The sequence below is a fragment of the Pseudopipra pipra genome, chromosome 10 (genome assembly GCF_036250125.1).
Source record: "Pseudopipra pipra isolate bDixPip1 chromosome 10, bDixPip1.hap1, whole genome shotgun sequence".
In the NCBI taxonomy this organism is placed as follows: Eukaryota; Metazoa; Chordata; class Aves; order Passeriformes; family Pipridae; genus Pseudopipra; species Pseudopipra pipra.
The window spans coordinates 20,743,575-20,754,089 of NC_087558.1; the positions used below are offsets into that span (position 1 = coordinate 20,743,575).

The 10,515-nt window shown below is 44.2% G+C and overlaps 2 long non-coding RNA genes across 4 annotated transcripts; one reads left to right on the forward strand and one right to left on the reverse strand.

Moving 5' to 3' along the window:
* Positions 1 to 287: 287 nt before the first annotated feature.
* LOC135419786 (uncharacterized) lies at positions 288 to 2,383 on the reverse strand. Its single transcript, XR_010433151.1, has 2 exons — positions 2,067 to 2,383; positions 288 to 733 (listed from the first exon to the last, which is right to left on the reverse strand). It is a non-coding gene; the product is annotated as an uncharacterized LOC135419786 (long non-coding RNA).
* LOC135419787 (uncharacterized) lies at positions 628 to 10,480 on the forward strand. 3 transcript variants are annotated; one of them, XR_010433153.1, is made up of 3 exons: positions 628 to 813; positions 6,903 to 7,132; positions 9,142 to 10,480. It is a non-coding gene; the product is annotated as an uncharacterized LOC135419787 (long non-coding RNA). The 3 variants fall into 3 exon arrangements; XR_010433152.1 differs by lacking the exon at positions 628 to 813 and having other exon boundaries at positions 2,386 to 7,132; positions 9,142 to 9,214; positions 9,448 to 10,480; XR_010433154.1 differs by lacking the exon at positions 628 to 813 and adding an exon at positions 2,391 to 6,386.
* The last annotated feature ends 35 nt before the right edge of the window (positions 10,481 to 10,515 follow it).

Sequence of the window (10,515 nt, forward strand, 5' to 3'; positions counted from 1 at the left end):
TAGTTCTTCTGACAGTTTCAAAGTGAAACTTCACTGTCTCATGTCAGCAAATCAAGACATGAATGTCCTTTGGTTTCTCTCTCACAGAATCTGGACTCTGACTCTTGCAGCTGAGGCTGAGCCTCAGACCCCCAGGCAGCTCCATCCTCTCCTTTGGTCAGGGTGAGAACCCTTGGGTGCTCCTGGTTAGTGCCTCACCTCTGAAGGGTGTTTTCATGGTGGGAGCAAGCAGATACAAAAGCTTTGCAAAATTCAAGCTGCATTTATCCACAACAAAGAACGTACAGTTCTCGGTTAACAATAAAACATTTATTCATTTCCGTGTTCTTATTTTTTGGTTTTTTTCAGTGCTCAAGTGTTCTCTGTGTTGAGGCTGAATCTTTCAGGGCCCAGTAGCCCTCTGACAGCAGATGTCTTCTTCCCTGGAACAGAGAGGCCCTGTTTTCTCCTAGGATCTTTTGCCCTTGTCTAGCCTCAGTGTAAAATATCCTTTGCTGTAGAAATGTGTTTCTTATTTCTCTCATCTGCCCAACGTTCCTTTCTCTCTGAAATTTGTTTCTTCTTTTATCTTCTCAGATCCAGCACTACTAGTTTGATCTCGGGTTTTTTTGCTGGTATTATCCCATTGTCAGCCAGTGAGAGACAGACAAGAAAACTGGCTTTATCAGGAAGACAGTTATTCTTTTGTTCTCCAGAATGACAAGGGCTTGGCTTCTAATGTTCTTTGCTGAACCTGTGTGTGGATAAGCAGGTAGAAGACACCATGGTCTTTACTCAGCATGAGGAACATGGGGCAATAGGCAGTGAAAGAAGGTAAGAAAGCAAACACTTAGGTTTCTAACAAATAAATTTGATTCAAGGGGTTTCCCCACCTACTGAAAATGTCTATGAAGCTATAACAGCTCACACCACTTTGAAAAGTTAAACTGCAGCCCAAAATCTGGGTGTGCTTCAATGAGGGTAAAGGCTTGAAAAGGTTTTTTGGTTTCATCAAGATAATGTAATCTACTGTCTAGGAAATGGTGATTAACAAAAGGCTGTCTTTGGGGGTTGTAAGTGTCTGCTGGTAAGTAAAGGAAGTGATATTTAAAGGTCAGAGCACTCTGTTGATAAGAGATGCACTGAAAGGGCAAAAACCACAGAGGACTTCCTGTGTCATTACAGCAGGTGCTGTATGAAGTTGAGGGAATAGCTGAACAAAGCAAACCACAAGGATGACAGGGTATTTAAAGCGAAATGGGGAAATAATGAGTCATCTCTATTTATCAAAGTGGAGGGAAAGAGATTTCTGTCTCAGTTAATTTCTCTGTGGCATATAAAGGCATCCTTTAACAAAGGGGAGGAAAAAAACCCAAATTCCATTTCATTTCCTTTAGCCCAAGCAACCAAAATCCTTTTAGGCTATGGAAGTAACCAGTTATGTAACACTGTTACCAAAAAATCAGTATTTTCCAGAAGTCAGAGGTTTAATCTGCCTCTGTAATCAAAACAATATGTTGCTTGGTTGTAAACAAACACATCTGTACTCAGGAGTGTTCCTCAGATAGCAGTGTTAAACAGCATTAGTGAAACCCCACAGCTGAGGGCACGTCCTCAGCTCTGTGCAGTGCTGTGTGAGGACACCTGGACTCTGGCAGTTACATCAGCAGCACAGTGGCCTCATGCTGCTCTCCTGGTCTGCACAGCTCGTGGGGCAGGGCAGGCTCAGGGGCTGCTCTGCTGTGCCCACTGTGAAGAACTGCTTGCAAGGCCTTGGACAGAGAGCAAGCACAGGTTTATTTGGGATAGATCATCTCCCTTTAATAGGTAATGTATTGATATGGGAATTTACTGGATTTGGTGTTCCATATTGGAAGTTTGACTTCCCAAAAGGAACGCTTCTTTGGGGGAAGACCATGCCAATGCACTTTCCAAGACATTCTTGTTCTGTGTGGATTTATGCTTCAGACCCTCTGATATGTTAAGTGACCTTTTGACCTTTTTGACCTCTTTTCCAAAGAGCCTTTGGGCAAGCTCTGTTGCTACTTACTACTCTGGTAGTGAACCAAGTTGTGCACGGTGGATACCTCAGGTGCCCAGCTCTTACACGGGGGATGCTCTCTGAAATAATCCTTCTTAACAGGGCAGGCTGGTGCTGTGAGGAGAGCTCCCTCCTCGTGGAAACTGTCCACATGGTCTGTTACTGGCCGTCTGTTGGTAGGAAGACAATCATCTTGCAAGAAGTGGAGGTCTGATGATGTGCACAGTGTGAGGTGTGTGTAGGGATAGGTTAATGTTGGCATCATTAGTGCTTGGTTACCTAGGTGATGGATCCTGCTGCTATAGTAACCTGCAGGCTACGTTGCTCATCAAAGATGAATTTTAACAAACAGGATTGTTTTAAGGTGTTGGTGCCCTGTCTGTAGCTCTTTTAAAATTTTTACAGATGTTGTAAAAGGAGACTTTGGACTACAGGTTTTATTCTCCATTTTTTTCTTGGAATTGCATCCTGGAAAAGACATGATGTTCATGCCCAATTATTGAGCTGAGGATAGAGACTTTTGAAGAAAAGTAATGCTATTGCTTATCACCTTCTGAACTCTTGCCTCTTAGGACCATCCCTCACTATGGAAGATGATATTTTGATGTGTATCCAGAGGAGTTTGAGCCAACTCTCTCTCTCTCTCCCTCTCTCTCTAAAAACAGACTGTAGTATGTTCATCCAGGGATACAACCTTATATTCTGCTGGGTGAGAGATTGTCATGGGTTCATACAGCAGCATGTGGTGGTGTGTCTTACTGAGATCTGTGGAAGATGACTCAGAAGTCAGGAGGACACCGAGTAGGAGATCAGCTCATGAGACTACGGGTTTTTCTTTTTGCTGACAATATAAAAGTTGTCCATGTGTTTTCAGGAGCCCCACATTTATGTGCCATCCGTTACCCACATTGTGTTATCTTTTCCACTTGGACAATGTAGATGATAGGAGGTTTTTTATTCTACATGGTGGTACTTAATACAAGAAATTTTTAAGTTCCTTGTGGCAGAGCAGGTTGGGACAGAGGGAATAGGTGCTGATGACTTGTGGAGGGACAAAATGTATATCCTTCACAATCTGACCTGACTGAATAGACTTTCTGCTTTTTGGAAGTCTTTACCCAGGAGGAATAAAAATCTGGAAAACCAGGAATTAAATTAAGACCACAAGTGATTAAAAATGAGACTGCCAGCTTTCTGTCTCACCTATGCAGGGCACTCTAGGCTTACCATGAAGACAGAGCAGGGCCAGCCTGTGCACCCCAGCCCCCCGTGCACCACCAAGACAAATCTCAGTGTAAATAGGGAGCCACACAATACAGCAGCCCATTCATCAGAGACAAACCTGTGGAAATACCCCAAAGGGTAACTCCAGTTATACTTGAAATGTCCAGGAAAGTGTTCTGATGTCCCACCCTACAGTACTGAAGCTTTGCCTGCTCCTGGCACAGCCAGCTGAGCAGCTGTTGATGCAGCTGTGTTAGATGGTTTGAAAAAGCCTGAGAAGAATATATCTTCATGGCACTCCAGCTGTAATATAACATGAAAATATTGCCTCTGGGCATTAACAAGACTTTAAATGCTCTACAGACCAACATCTTCACTGGCAGAACAGGACTAGCTGTGTCCACATGTCTGCTAGCTAATGGTTTCTCATATGTGGGATTAAAGTAGAATACACATTCTTAGGAGCAGTGGTAGTTGGTGGGTGGGGATACAATTTGATAGGCCTTGAAGCCAGAAACACAGGAATGGAGGCTGCCATTAAAGGACGCTCTGTGCATAAAGTCATCTGGATTTGCTATGCACCACTACAGACAGAGAGTGCCTAGAGAAAGATTGCAGTGTAGTTTGGGCATTTTCTGGTGAACTGGGACATCTGCTTCTAATTTGTGTTGCCCTTATTCCTGGACAGAAAGGTGTCAAGCAGTGTAGGGGACAAGAATAGAGTGTAGGGAGCTTGCTTTAGTTGCATGATTATTTGGCCCATGTAATTAGCTGGATTAGAGCTAATCTAAGTATATTTTTCATTGCTTCTCTCTCCATTGACACTATTGGCTTCTAAATGTGTTGGAGTCCAGTTGACCCCATGAGCCTCTTCTAATCAATGAGCAGCTGCCCTCCATGTCATGTGAGATTAGGCCAGTTTTCAGAGAAACACCACCATTGAAAATCATTGTGGGTGTCATCTTTGCTTCCTCTATCCCTGGCACCTCCTGAACAGGAGCAGGGCAATTACTACATGTGGTTTAATTTGCTTGCTTTGGCTTTTATTTCATTTGGGCTGCAAAGCAGAGGGTACTTACATGGCAAGGGTGGATCAATTTCTGCCAGTTGCTGACTCTGAGCTTGCTTGAGCATGTGCTGATGCTATAAATAAGAGAGGTTCTGTCTCTCACTGAAAGTTCTTTGTCAGCCATACAATACTGAGATTTGTTAGGTATTAACTGGGTTACAGGTACGTACAGGATGCCACGTGTTGCTTGGAGGGTTGGCAGGTTCTTTCCATGTGACCTGATTTGCAGTAGTTTGGGGTACAACAAACCAGATGACTGAACTAAAGGATTATTTGCTGATCATCCTCCCAAAAAGAAGGCAGAACTGAGGGTCTCCAAGCAGTTGTTTGGCTTGGGTTCTCAGTGGCACACTTGTGTCTGCATGTCTGTCTAACGTGCTGGCCATGGTTTTTTTGTTCTTGTTTTTTCTCATCACCTTGGTATGTATTTTCAGGAGTGCATTCAAAGGCAAGGCACCAAAGGGAAGTACCAAATCTAAGGAACCAGGGCAAGGAGGAGGGTGCCTGCTGGGCAGATATTTTGGGCAACAATGCGGCATCACACAGAAGTTTCAATAGATAGAAAGGGAGAAAGGGGTAGAAGAGATTCAGGCTCTTTCTTGCTCTGTCCTACACCCTGTTAACGTGAAGTCTCCATCTCGTAAGGATTATTAGTATTACTGTGATGTCCTATGATTCCTCTTGGGTTCAAGATAATGGCAGTTTTCTAAGCGTGCAACATAAAATCCTGAGATGTTCATTAAGATCTGCTAATTAAAAGAGACAACAGACTCATTTGGAGGATGTGGATGTCACGGAACACCACAGCTGTTATCTCTGAGCTTTAAAAGCAGTTCTTCAACAGTCAAACTGCTGGAAAGAGATGACATTTTCTTTCCTCCTTCCCAGCCTAAAATCTGCTGGAGAACTGGTACTGGTATTCAGTGTCATGTTCCTTTCCCTTCAGTGTGTTTTGCTTTTGCCAGAGAGCATCTTATTCAGGCTGAGTCAGGTCATTCACTCTCAACAAACCCTGAAGAAGAGGAATACTGATAAATAAGAAAAAATGTGGGGCCTTTGCTCACAGGAGGTTACTTGCATGATGGATGGATGGGCATGAGCTGGTGAAAACTGGGGGCTGCTGGTGTAAGCTAATACACACCTCCTGAAACTCCCCAGCTCTGCTGTAGCTGACTAAAATAAGCATTTGTGCTCGGAAGTGTAATTGCAGTTTCTGAGCACAAATTTCTTGGAGCCAGGCACCTGACACTGGAGAAACTGCAGTCAGTGGTGCTTCACTCCCCATATCTGGGGCTGGTACTGTGTTGTATCTGCAGTAAGTGACCTCATGTGATAAGCCTGTTGGTTCAAACGCTGCTTTGGCAGAGCTCATTATGAGGGAACTCTTGCCTGGCCCTGCCCAAAGATAGTTTTTGCCAGGCCTACTGACTTTGATATATTAGTCCTTATGGTGACAGGGATATCAGCCAGCCTCCCCAAAGCCTTCCCACTCTTTTGGTTTTCAGGCCTCTGGCAAGGAGGAGAGGGCTTTGGTTTGGGGCTTTTCCACATCAGCTATCTGTCAGACAAGCTGACTATGTCAAGGTTGGTGCAGGTACAGCAAAAATCCCGGTTCATGAACACAGAACTAGAAATGAGGTGACAGAAAGGAAAGGGACAGCAAGAGCTCAGATTAATTCTCTTGTATTTGGGGCTCTTTCCCTCTTTGGGGCTTTTGGGGAACAGGGGAAGAATGCAGCTGAATTCTGTGGGGCTGAGACCTCACACCCACTTTCTCCAGCAACTGCTTAAATCTACTCCCAGCCTTTAATTTTAAACCAGCATCTCCCCTTCATTCCCTTTCTCCTGCTTTTTAGCCTGATCTGTGTTTTTAACACTTGGCATTCATATGTAAAGATAAGGAATAGGGCCCTTCCCACCTCCTGGGCTTTCTTGGCTTACAGGCTTGTATCCTGTTCTTTTCACTAGTGCTTTCCCACCAACTCGAATGCCCTCCCTTCTGATCCCAGCCCTTTCCAGAAGCCATACAAAGTCAAAGTATTTCGATTTGTGGAACCCCTAACATGTTTCCAGGTAAACAGTGGATACTGCTACAGTTCTGGTAATTTTGTTATGCCAGTTATGTTCCCTGCTTATCCTATGACATAAAAATCCAGATTGGGTATTTAGGATGCTGTCTCCAAGCCACCTTTTCTCTTCTCTTTCTCACTATCCCTCCCCACTTTTTGGCACATCGTGTGAGAGGGTTTTGGTGCCACAGCAGGCAACCAAATGCTAACAAGCCCCCTGGTTCTGGCTTACAGCAGTCCTGCCACCAGTGGTTAACTAAACGTTCAGGTCAAATCCACTGTGCTTCTGGTTTGTGCCTACCTTTTGAAATGTGAATACTTTTTTTAAATACTGACTGAACGGTGCTAAGTGCTGGCCTTTTATAACTGAGGTTATAAAAGAGAGGTAACTGGGATACCTGGAGCTTGCGAGTTTCCAGGAGGGAAATTAATCCAGGATAATTTTGACTATTAGGAGAAAATTACTTTCTTGTTATTTTTGAAGTACATAATGGTAATAGTTTTCCATTTACTGTCCTAGGTGGCTCAGGGCTTCCTGCTGCTGCCAAACCATCAGGTTTTTTTCAAAGAAGAGAAAAGAGGCAACAAAAGATTCAATCCATGGGAACTGTAGCAGGGATTGACAGGTTACCCCAGCTGGTGCAGCATGAACATCCAGGAGTGACAAGAACTTCAGCTCAGTTCAGCTGTAGATGAAAGCTGTAACTTTCCATGGAAACCACTGGATTGATTTCCTATCTTTTGCTACAGGTAATTGCTTTACTTCATGCAATTATGTGTGGTAATTAGAAGTAAATTATAGAAGGAACAGCAGAAACCATGAGTGGCATTCTCCATGTTTGTGGTCTGTTCCTTTAAGAGTGATTATGATTTTTTTTAATTGTTGTGTTGGGTTTTTTTAGCCCAACCTGTCACTTGCTTTCTATTCAGTTGATCAGGCATAAGAAGGGAAAATAAAAGTATGTTACAGAGTTCTGGTCTTTTTTTACAGCAGGCTGTCTAATACAAGCCCTTACTGGAACTGCAGTAGAAAAGCAGAATGATTTAAGGACTCTAAAATTCACATTTTCTTCCACTCTGATATAGTGAGGGACTATTAATACACCAGGCAGACCTCTGAAATAGATGCAGCTCAATAAATGACAAACACATTTTGGTTGGCTCAGAATATATTAAGGCTGTTCTGTCTTTAATATTTGGGTTTTTTCCATAAGGTGCTTTTTTGCAAGGTGAGAAGTGGCAAGGTAGAGGACAGTCTAATAAAGCTTTATAAAGGTCCCAGTGATCCATTATTTGAGAAGTGCTATCGTGCTGCTATACTTAATGAAAGATCAGTCAAGTAAATTGTTCCTGGGGTTCAACTTAATTACATGCAAGAGATGGAAACTTCGTTGACAAGGACTAATAAAATATCAGATGGCTTTAAGGAAGTCAGTAAGGTGGCAGTTTTAAACTGAAACCTGCTTACTTAAAAATAGAAAAGACAGTAAATTTGATCAAGATGTTCTATAAGCAGCGTGTCACTTCACTGCAGGGTAAGATTTTTAAGCTGTGTTAGAGATAAATGTTGAGTTCATTGTCAGTGTTTATCCTCTGAGCCTCAGACTGGAGGGCCTGTAGCTGGAGGAGATTTCTTATTGAAAAATTCGTTTAGTCTGAAACTTGGCCTATGATGACTAGGGTGATTTTTCTTAATGCTTGCAAAGCCATTTATCCAGCTATGTAATTGAAATCCAGAGATGCCACAGAACGACGTGGCTGACTGATACTGAATCCTGAAACGTTAAATAAGTAAAGGCGCTTAACAGTTTAGACCTTTAATGTTGACCCATTTTATAATTATTTGGATGTTTTCCTGTACTTGTTCTGGGTTCATTGTTACACCGACAATAACCTGCCTTCCTTGTCAGTCCTACAATTTTTTTTCATGGTACAGTAAAAGTAATATTCCAGTATTCCAGCTGTATTCACAAATACTGCAAACTGGTAGATTGTTTTGAGGCGCTTGTGCATACTACCATTTATAAAAGAAAAAATAGTTTTAGAAAAGCATTTTTTGAAGTGCATTAACAGCATCCTGCAGGTTTCCTGCCCTCAAGAGGAGCAGTTTTTACTCTGCTTTTGGGGCCCAGTTCACGTTTTACAGGACGCTGTTGTTTAAGTTGTGCCCAGGCACCAGTTGCAGAACCAGCAACCAGGGAGGGCCGTGGGCTGTCAGGTGAGGCTTCCTGATGGGGAATAGCCAGGCTGGTCTGAACAGGCTGCTCCTGAGTTGTGAACAGGGGCCTCCCCCAACACCTACCCTTTGATGTCAGTCTCACATATTTGATCAGTACTGCTCTCCACTTAGAACAGTTGTGCTCTGGAGAAGACCCATGTTGATTCAGCAGTTGACAGGCCAGCACCTGAGCCACTGTCACTGCTGCCTTGGCATGGTGTGATGCTGCCTTTCAGTCTGTTTGCCTCTGAGAAAATCAATAGACTAGTTCTATCAGGAGGTCTATGCTTATTTCTCTCAGTCTCTGTCACAAATGACCTAAATATTAGCAGAGGATTCTTTGCTCTCCTGACTGCAGAATTGTCCCACCAATCCCACAGACAGACTGATTGGGGATGGGGGGTTGGAGGCATGTTCACCATAAATGGAAAGAACAAACCCCAACTTTATACAACTTCTGCTTGTCAACTGAAGATTTTCGTGTCAGGCTTCTCTGCTGTTTATCAGATGTATTGAAAGACTGCATATCACTTTTCCCCAGCTGCATCCTGGCTTTAGATTTCCTCTCTGGGGTGAGAGCTGCCCAGTGGACCACTGGACTGGAGACAAAAGAGGTAACACAGCGTTTCTGGTGCAAAGAGCTGTAGCCAAACCACCTAAAAAGGGCAGGGCCCAGTCTGTGCCTGAGAGTGCCCAAGAGGGTTGAAAGCAGGATAACCTGGTGGTTCAAGAGGACTGGGGCACAAGGATTTCTGCCCCTTTGCTCCTGTTCTGGACATTTGGAAATGCAGCCCTTTATCTCTGTGTGAGATAAAACTTGCAATTCCAATGTAACTTTTACCCACAGGTTGGGATGCTGGGAGGACCACAGGGCTCCAAATATTGAACAGTGGCAAGTCAGCACTATGAGCAATTGTTGTTGTGAGTCAACATTGAATCCCTGCCAGAGATGCCTTTTGCAAATAAAATTTAGCACTGATTTATCAATGGGTAAGTTTAAAACATGATGTAAACTACTCAGTATATAATGAATCCTTCTGGATCAAAAGAAAATGCTCATAATGACTTTATTATAAATAAATACTATGTTTAAGGGGACCAAATCAATGTAAGGGTATTGCTATGTTTATCCACTCATAAGCTTGCTACTTTCCTTACTACCGGTGGCTGATAGAGAGGGTTTTGTTAATGTTTTTTTTTTTCCGTTTTGTTACCTTAACAAAACTGTCCACATGTATTCTTTAGCCTTGATTCTTGCTGTTCAGAGAGCCTTTGTGTCCACAGACACAGTTCTGCTTCTCAGCCGGCATCCAGTGGCACAAGACCAGAATCAGTGGCAGAAAAGCAACCTCCCCCAAATTCCCTTCTGCATGCCACACACTGCTTCTGTCAGACAGGGCGTTTTCTAGAACCCTGTTCCCATGGTGAACGCAGTTCATCTCTTCTGCTGCCCAGAGCTGACCCTGGGGGAGAGACCACCTGAACGCTCTCAGATTCTGGTCTTGAGGCAAAGAGCAGCTGGGTTTTCGGAGCTTTCCCCAGAGTAACTTCTGCTCTCTGTGTGCACTTCAGCTCCAGGCTGATGCACCTTCAGGCGTGGGGGGGGGTGGGTGGGTATGTGGGGTGTGCTTAGTTTTGTTTTACTTGTTTTATTTTGGTTTTTTTTCCTCTTCGCTGGCGCGATTTCAGCGGTGCCAATGGCAGTGCTCTGGTGCCGCGCCCACAGCCGTTGTTCGGGGGCTGCCGCTGCACCCGCGGTGTCCCGCACCGAAGGCTGTCCCAGTGAGGACCGGCTGTGGCTCCGGGGGGCGAGGAAGGGGCGGCCCTGGGGGTGCTGCTGGCAAGCGGGTCCTTAAGCTCGGGGTTCGGCGGCCCGGCCCCGGGGGTGCTGCTGGCAAGCAGGTCCTTAAGCTCG